The following is a 9,641-nucleotide window of genomic DNA, read 5'->3' on the forward strand; positions in this document are numbered from 1 at the left end:
TTTACCCAGAGAGTAGTGGGGGCATGGAATGCACTGCCTGTGGATGTAGTTGAGTCGGAAACATTAGGGACCTTCAAGCAGCTATTGGATAGGTACATGGATTACGGTAAAATGATATAGTGTAGATTTATTTGTTCTTAAGGGCAGCACGCTAGCATTGTGGATAGCACAATTGCTTCACAGCTCCAGGGTCCCAGGTTCGATTCCGGCTTGGGTCACTGTCTGTGCGGAGTCTGCACGTCCTCCCCGTGTCTGCGTGGGTTTCCTCCGGGTGCTCCGGTTTCCTCCCACAGTCCAAAGATGTGCAGGGTAGGTGGATTGGCCATGATAAATTGCCCTTAGTGTCCAAAATTGCCCTTGGTGTTGGGTGGAGGTGTTGAGTTTGGGTGGGGTGCTCTTTCCAAGAGCCGGTGCAGACTCAGGGGGCTGAATGGCCTCCTTCTGCACTGTAAATTCAATGATAATCTATGATTAATCGAGGACAAAGGTTCGGCACAACATCGTGGGCCGAAGGGCCTGTTCTGTGCTGTATTTTCTATGTTCTATGGTCTATGTTCTGTGGCTTTCATTTTTGAAATGATTTGAATGAATCCACAAAGTTGTCAAACTTTGCTCTTTTTAGTAATTTGCTATCCTGTGAAGCCCCCCATAGTCAATTTATCAGGAAGTGATATTTATATTCTGCTGGAACATCTTGGGCAATATTTCCCAGCCCCTCCCACCTGTGGGATTTTCCGGCCCCGCTGAAGGTGACCCTCTCGTGGTGGGATCCCGGCGTTGGAACGGACAAGTCACGAAGGAAGTTGCCGACATCAATGGCACCGGAGGATCCCACTGGTGGCCAATGGTGAGCTTCCTCCGCCACTGGAGAAAACGCCAGGGGTCAGAGGAGGTTTGTTTTTGCAAAACTGCACATACATTGCTTCCTCAGTTCGGGTGATCTTGTTGCAAACGGGTGGCATGTGGCGCAGTGGTTAGCACTGGGACTGCAGCGCTGAGGACCCGGGTTCGAATTCTGGCCCTGGGTCACTATCCATGTGGAGTTTGCACATTCTCCCCATGTCTGTGTGGATTTCACCCCCACAACCCAAAGAGGGGTAGGTTAGGTGGATTGGCCACGCTAAATTGCCCCTTAATTGGAACAAAATAATTGGATACTCTAAATTTTATAAAAAGAATCTTATTGCAAACTTGCTGAGCAGCTTTGTTAATCATTGCCCTAATTTATGTAAAAGGCTTTTTTGTATTGTCTAAAACAGAGTCTGAGATCTGACTGTATGAACATAAAATTCCCTCGGAGCCCAGCCCATAATGATCATGGCTGCTCTTTAGGGTGGAATTCTCCATTATTTTTAGGCTAAAGGTGGGACTTTCCTATCCTGCCAGCCACAGGACTGCAAAATCCCATCATTATCCATCATACTTACTTTCCTGCCCACGACGATTCCTGTGGTGGACGGGACCGGATGATTTAGCCCCATGTGCGGTAATGGGTCGCTCCGGTACCGCCTTTCCCGCTGACCAGAATAGCAAGATCTCGCTCCAGATTCTACGCTTGGTTATGAATATGCAAGTTGCCCTCTCAATCACCTGGCGGTCACTTTCTGGAGAATGACTCACTGCAGGATGCAGCAAGTGGAGGCAGGGACAGCCAGTTTTCCGGCACCCGGAGAGCTGCTGGAGAACAGCCACCCACTCCTTCCCAGTCAGACGGTGAGCCTCTGGAAGCAGCTACCAGCTCAATGGTGGAGATGCAAAGACAGGCAGCAGAACATCAGGCAGAGATTTGAGCTAGAGACTAGCTGACTAGAGCAAACAATGAAGGAGTCCGTCCACGTTCTGCCTGATGCCGTGGCTCTGACAGGCGAGTGCTCTAAGGCTGGGAGGTTGGCAACCCCCTTGGAGATATTGGTCAAGCAGGTCCTGCCAAAATTGCACTCGGTCCTGTGCTGCATGTCCACAAACCCTGCTGTACACTATCAGGATGCAGGCCACTTTCGGATGAGACAGCTTGGTATTCCTCCAGGCGCCCCATCTCCTGTGAGTGTCAGGCTGGAGACCCCGGTACCTGAGGGTGTTAGCTATGCGGAGAGGCTGAATAGACTCGGACTGTTTTCATTAGAAAGACCGAGGTTGCGGTGTGACCCGATAGAGGTCTACAAGATTATGAGGGGCATGGATAGAGTGGATGGGCAGGCACTCTTTTCCAGGTTGGAGGGATCAGTCACCAGGGGGCTTAGGTTTAAGGTCCATGGGGCAAAGTTTAGAGGAAATGTGTGAGGCAGGTTTTTTACGCAGAGGGTGGTGAGTGCCTGGAACGCATTGCCAGGGCGGGTTGTGAAAGCAGATACAAAGAACAAAAGAACAAAGAAATGTACAGCACAGGAACAGGCCCTTCAGCCCTCCAAGCCCGACTAAACTACAATCTTCTACACTTCCTGGGTCCGTATCCCTCTATTCCCATCCTATTCATGTATTTGTCAAGATGCCCCTTAAATTTCACTATCGTCCCTGCTTCCACCACCTCCTCCGGTAGAGAGTTCCAGGCACACACTACCCTCTGCGTACAAAACTTGCCTCGTACATCTACTCTAAACCTTGCCCCTCTCACCTTAAAACTATGCCCCCTAGTAATTTATCCCTCTACCCAGGCGAAAAGCCTCTGACTATCCACTCTGTCTATGCCCCTCATAATTTTGTAGACCTCTATCAGGTCGCCCCTCAACCCCCTTCATTCCAGTGAGAACAAACCAAGTTTATTCAACCGCTCCCCATAGCTAATGCCCTCCATACCAGGCAACATTCTGGTAAATCTCTTCTGCACCCTCTCTACTGCCTCCACATCCTTCTGGTAGTGTGGCGACCAGAATTGAACACTATACTCCAAGTGTGGCCTAACTAAGGTTCTATACAGCTGCAACATGACTTGCCAATTCTTATACTCAATGCCCCGGCCAATGAAGGCAAGCATGCCGTATGCCTTCTTGACTACCTTCTCCACCTGTGTTGCCCCTTTCAGTGACCTGTGGACCTGTACTCCTAGATCTCTTTGACTTTCAATACTCTTGAGGGTTCTATCATTCACTGTATATTCCCTACCTGCATTAGACCTTCCAAAATGCATTACCTCACATTTGTCCGGATTAAACTCCATCTGCCATCTCTCCACCCAAGTCTCCAAACAATCTAAATCCTGCTGCATCCTCTGACAGTCCTCATCGCTATCTGTAATTCCACCAACCTTTGTGTCATCTGCAAACTTACTTATCAGACCAGTTACATTTTCCTCCAAATCATTTATATATACTACAAAGAGCAAAGGTCCCAGCACTGATCCCTGTGGAACACCACTGGTCACAGCCCTCCAATTAGAAAAGCATCCTTCCATTGCTACTCTCTGCCTTCTATGACCTAGCCAGTTCTGTATCCACCTTGCCAGCTCACCCCTGATCCCGTGTGACTTCATCTTTTGTACTAATCTACCATGAGGGACCTTGTCAAAGGCCTTACTAAAGTCCATATATACAACATCCACTGCCCTACCTGCATCATTCATCTTAGTGACCTCCTCGAAAAACTCTATCAAGTTAGTGAGACACGACCTCCCCTTCACAAAACCATGCTGCCTCCCACTAATACGTCCATTTGCTTCCAAATGAGAGTAGATCCTGTCTCGAAGAATTCTCTCCAGTAATTTCCCTACCACTGAGGTAAGGCTCACCGGCCTGTAGTTCCCTGGATTATCCTTGCTACCTTTCTTAAACAGAGGAACAACATTGGCTATTCTCCAGTCCTCCGGGACATCACCTGAAGACAGTGAGGATCCAAAGATTTCTGTCAAGGCCTCAGCAATTTCCTCTCCAGCCTCCTTCAGTATTCTGGGGTAGAGCCCATCAGGCCCTGGGGACTTATCTACCTTAATATTTTTTAAGACACCCAACACCTCGTCTTTTTGGATCTCAATGTGACCCAGGCTTCTCCAGACTCAACATCTACCAATTTCTTCTCTTTGGTGAATACTGATGCAAAGTATTCATTTAGTACCTCGCCCATTTCCTCTGGCTCCACACATAGATTCCCTTGCCTATCCTTCAGTGGGCCAACCCTTTCCCTGGCTACCCTCTTGCTTTTCATGTACGTGTAAAAAGCCTTGGGATTTTCCTTAACCCTATTTGCCAATGACTTTTCGTGACCCCTTCTAGCCCTCCTGACTCCTTCCTACTTTCCTTATATTGCACACAGGCTTCGTCTGTTCCCAGCCTTTTAGCCCTGACAAATGCATCCTTTTTCTTTTTGATGAGGCCTACAATATCTCTCGTTATGCAAGGTTCCCGGAAATTGCTGTATTGATCCTTCTTCCTCACAGGGACATGCCGGTCCTGAATTCCTTTCAACTGACACTTGAAAGCCTCCCACATGTCAGATGTTGATTTGCCCTCAAACATCCACCCCCAATCTATGTTCTTCAGTTACTGCCTAATATTGTTATAATTAGCCTTCCCCCAATTTAGCACATTCATCCGAGGACCACTCTTATCCTTGTCCACCAGCACTTTAAAACTTACTGAATTGTGGTCACTGTTCCCGAAATGCTCCCCTACTGAAACACCTAACACCTGGCCGGGCTCATTCCCCAATACCAGGTCCAGTACCGCCACTTCCCTAGTTGGACTGTCTACATATTGTTTTAAGAAGCCCTCCTGGATGCTCCTTACAAACTCCGCCCCGTCTAAGCCCCTGGCACTAAGTGAGTCCCAGTCAATATTGGGGAAGTTGAAGTCTCCCATCACCACAACCCTGTTGTTTTTACTCTTTTCCAAAATCTGTCTACCTATCTGCTCCTCTATCTCCCGCTGGCTGTTGGGAGGCCAGTAGTAAACCCCGAACATTGTGACTGCACCCTTCTTATTCCTGATCTCTACCCATATAGTCTCACTGCCCTCTGAGGTGTCCTCCCGCAGTACAGCTGTGATATTCTCCCTAACCAGTAGCGCAACTCCGCCTCCCCTTTTACATCCCCCTCTATCCCGCCTGAAACATCTAAATCCTGGAACATTTAGCTGCCAATCCTGCACTTCCCTCAACCAGGTCTCTGTAATGGCAACAACATCATAGTTCCAAGTACTGATCCAAGCTCTAAGTTCATCTGCCTTACCCGTAATACTTCTCGCATTAAAACATATGCACTTCAGGCCACCAGACCCACTGTGTTCAGCAACTTCTCCCTGTCTGCTCTGCCTCAGAGCCCCACTGTCTTGTTCCCTAGTTCTCCCTCAATGCTGTCACCTTCTGACCTATTGCTCCCGTGCCCACCCCCCTGCCATACTAGTTTAAACCCTCCCGTGCTTAACCATATTAACGATCTAGATGACGGGACTGGGGGCATTCTGGCTAAGTTTGCCGATGATACAAAGATAGGTGGAGGGGCAGGTAGTATGGAAGAGGTGGGGAGGCTGCAGAAAGATTTAGACAGTTTAGGAGAGTGATCCAAGAAATGGCTGATGAAATTCAACGTGGGCAAGTGGAAAAAAGAATAGAGGCATGGACTATTTTCTAAACGGTGACAAAATTCATAATGCTGAAGTGCAAAGGGACTTGGGAGTCCTAGTCCAGGATTCTCTAAAGGTAAACTTGCAGGTTGAGTCCGTAATTAAGAAAGCAAATGCAATGTTGTCATTCATCTCAAGAGGCTTGGAATATAGAATCATAGAATCATAGAAGTTTACAGCATGGAAACAGGCCCTTCGGCCCAACCAGTCCATGCCGCCCAGTTTTTACCATTAAGCTCGTCCCAGTTGCCCGCACTTGGCCCATAACCCTCTATACCCATCTTACCCATGTAACCATCTAAATGCTTTTTGAAAGACACAATTGTACCCGCCTCTACTACTACCTCTGGCAGCCCATTCCAGACACTCACTACCCTCTGAGTGAAGAAATTGCCCCTCTGGGCCCTTCTGAATCTCTCCCCTCTCACCTTAAACCTATGCCCTCTAGTTTTAGACTCCCCTACCTTTGGGAAAAGATGTTGACTATCTACCTTATCTATGCCCCTCATTATTTTATAGACCTCTATAAGATCACCCCTAAGCCTCCTACGCTCCAGGGAAAAAAGTCCCAGTCTATCCAGCCTCTCCTTATAACTCAAACCATCAAGTCCCGGCAACATCCTAGTAAATCTTTTCTGCACTCTTTCTAGTTTAATAATATCCTTTCTATAATAGGGTGACCAGAACTGCACACAGTATTCCAAGTGTGGCCGTACCAATGTCTTGTACAACTTCAACAAGACGTCCCAACTCCTATATTCAATGTTCTGACCAATGAAACCAAGCATGCCGAATGCCTTCTTCACCACCCTGTCCACCTGCGACTCCACCTTCAAGGAGCTATGAACCTGTACTCCTAGATCTCTTTGTTCTATAACTCTCCCCAACGCCATACCATTAACTGAGTAGGTCCTGGCCTGATTCGATCTGCCAAAATGCATCACCTCACATTTATCTAAATTAAACTCCATCTGCCATTCGTCGGCCCACTGGCCTAATTGATCAAGATCCCGTTGCAATCCTAGATAACCTTCTTCACTATCCACTGTGCCACCAATCTTGGTGTCATCTGCAAACTTACTAACCATGCCTCCTAAATTCTCATCCAAATCATTAATATAAATCACAAATAACAGTGGACCCAGCACCGATCCCTGAGGCACACCACTGGTCACAGGCCTCCAGTTTGAAAAACAACCCTCTGCCTTCTGTCGTCCAGCCAATTTTGAATCCAATTGGCAACCTCACCCTGGATCCCGTGAGCTTTAACCTTCTGCAACAACCTACCATGCGGTACCTTGTCAAAGGCTTTGCTAAAGTCCATGTAGACAACGTCTACTGCACTGCCCTCATCTACCTTCTTGGTCACTCCCTCAAAAAACTCAATCAAATTTGTGAGACATGATTTTCCACGCACAAAGCCATGCTGACTGCCCCGAATCAGTCCTTGCCTCTCTAAATGCTTGTAGATCCTGTCTCTCAGAATACCTTCTAGCAACTTACCTACTACAGACGTTAGGCTCACCAGTCTGTAGTTCCCAGGCTTTTCCCTGCTGCCCTTCTTAAACAAGGGCACAACATTCGCCACTCTCCAATCTTCAGGCACCTCACCTGTGGCTGCCGATGATTCAAATATCTCGGTTAGGGGACCCGCAATTTCCTCCCTAGCCTCCCACAACATCCTGGGATACATTTCATCAGGTCCCGGGGATTTATCTACCTTGATGCGCTTTAAGACTTCCAGCACCTCCTCGTCTGTAATATGCACACTTCAAGACATCACTATTTATTTCCCTTAGTTTCCTAACATCCATGCCTTTCTCCACCGTGAATACCGATGAGAAATATTCATTCAGGATCTCACCCAACTCTTGTGGCTCTGCACATAGATGCCCTTGTTGATCCTTAAGAGGCCCTACTCTGTCCCTAGTTACTCTTTTCCCTTTATGTATCTGTAGAATCTCTTTGGATTCTCCCTTGCATTATTTGCCAAAGCAATTTCATGTCCCCTTTTTGCCCTCCTGATTTCCCTCTTAACTCTATTTCGACAATCTCTATACTCTTCAAGGGATCTACTTGATCCCAGTTGCTTATGTACGTCATATGCCTCCTTCTTCTTTTTGACCAGAGTCTCAATATCTCGAGTCATCCAGGGTTCCCTACTTCTACCAGCCTTGCCCTTCACTCTAAAGGGAATGTGCTTACCCTGCACCCTGGTTAACACATTTTTAAAAGCCTCCCATTTACCAGCCGTCCCTTTGTCTGCCAATAGTCTCCCCCAATCTACCTCTGCAAGTTCCTGTCTGATACCATCAAAATTGGCCTTGCCCCAATTAAGAATTTTAACTCTTGGGCCAGACCTATCATTCTCCATAGCTATCTTAAAACTAATGGAATTATGGTCACTTGTCCCAAAGTGATCCCTCACTAGCACTTCTGTCACTTGCCCTTCCTTATTTCCCAAGACGAGGTCAAGTTTTGCCCCCTCTCTAGTCGGTCCATCCACATACTGAATGAGAAATTCCTCCTGAATACACTCAACAAATTTCCCTCCATCCAAGCCCCTAATGCTATGGCTGTCCCAGTCAATGTTGGGAAAGTTAAAGTCCCCTACTACTACCACCCTATTATTCTTGCAGCTATCTGTAATCTCCTTACATATTTGCTCCTCAAATTCCCGCTGACTATTTGGGGGCCTGTAGTACAGTCCTACCAAGGTGATCTGTCCCTTCTTATTTTTCAGTTCCACCCATATAGACTCAGTGGGCGAACCCTCGGATATATCCCCTCTAAGTACTGCTGTGATGTTCTCCCTAATCAAAAACGCCACTCCCCCTCCTCTCTTGCCTCCTGTTCTATCCTTTCTATAGCATCTGTACCCCGGAACATTGAGCTGCCAGTCCTGCCCCTCCCTTAGCCATGTTTCAGTCATAGCTATAATATCCCAGTCCCATGTGCCCGTCCATGCCCTGAGTTCATCCGCTTTGCCCGTCAGGCCCCTTGCATTGAAATAAATGCAGTTTAATGTAGACCTTCCTTGCTCTCTGCCCTGCTTTCTCTGGTCATGCTTTACACACTCTCCCTTCCTGCCTTTTGTTTCTGTCCCCACTGACTTCCTACATCGGTTCCCATCCCCCTGGCACATTAGTTTAAACCCTCCCCAACTGCACTAGCAAACACCCCCCCCGAGAACATTGGTTCCGGTCCCACCCAGATGCAGACCGTCCGATTTGTACAGGTCCCACCTCCCCCAGAATCGGTCCCAATGTCCCAGGAATTTGAAACCCTCCCTCTTGCACCATCTCTCAAGCCACGTATTCATCCTAGCTATCCTGTCATTCCTACTCTGACTATCACGTGGCACTGGTAGCAATCCTGAGATTACTACCTTTGAGGTCCTACTTTTTAGTTTAACTCCTAACTCCCTAAATTCAGCTTGTAGGACCTCATCCCGATTTTTACCTATGTCGTTGGTGCCTATATGCACCACGACAGCTGGCTGTTCACCCTCCCCCTCCAGAATGCCCTGCAGCCGCTCCGAGACATCCTTGACCCTTGCACCAGGGAGGCAACTTACCAACCTGGATTCTCGTTTGCGTCCGCAGAAACGCCTGTCTATTCCCCTTACAATTGAATCCCCTATCACTATAGCTCTGCCACTCTTTTTCCCGCCCTTCTGTGCAGCAGAGCCAGCCACGGTGCCATGAACCTGGCTGCTGCCACCTTCCCCTGGTGAGCCATCTCCCCCAACAGTTTCCAAAACGGTAAATCTGTTTTGGAGGGAGATGACCGCAGGGGATCCCTGCACTGCCTTCCTACTCTTCCTCTGTCTGTTGGTCACCCTTTCCCTATCTGCCTCAGTAATTTTAATCTGCGGTGTGACCAACTCACTGAATGTGCCATCCACAACTTCCTCAGCATCGCGGATGCTCCAAAGTGAGTCCATCCGCAGCTCCAGAGCCGTCAAGCGGTCTAACAGGAGCTGCAGTTGGACACACTTCTTGCAGATGAAGGAGTCAGGGACACCAGAAGGGTCCCTGACTTGCCACATCTCACAAGAGGAGCATGACACGGGTCTGAGCTCTCCTGCCA

This window comes from Scyliorhinus torazame, chromosome 19 (genome assembly GCF_047496885.1).
Source record: "Scyliorhinus torazame isolate Kashiwa2021f chromosome 19, sScyTor2.1, whole genome shotgun sequence".
Taxonomy (NCBI): domain Eukaryota; kingdom Metazoa; phylum Chordata; class Chondrichthyes; order Carcharhiniformes; family Scyliorhinidae; genus Scyliorhinus; species Scyliorhinus torazame.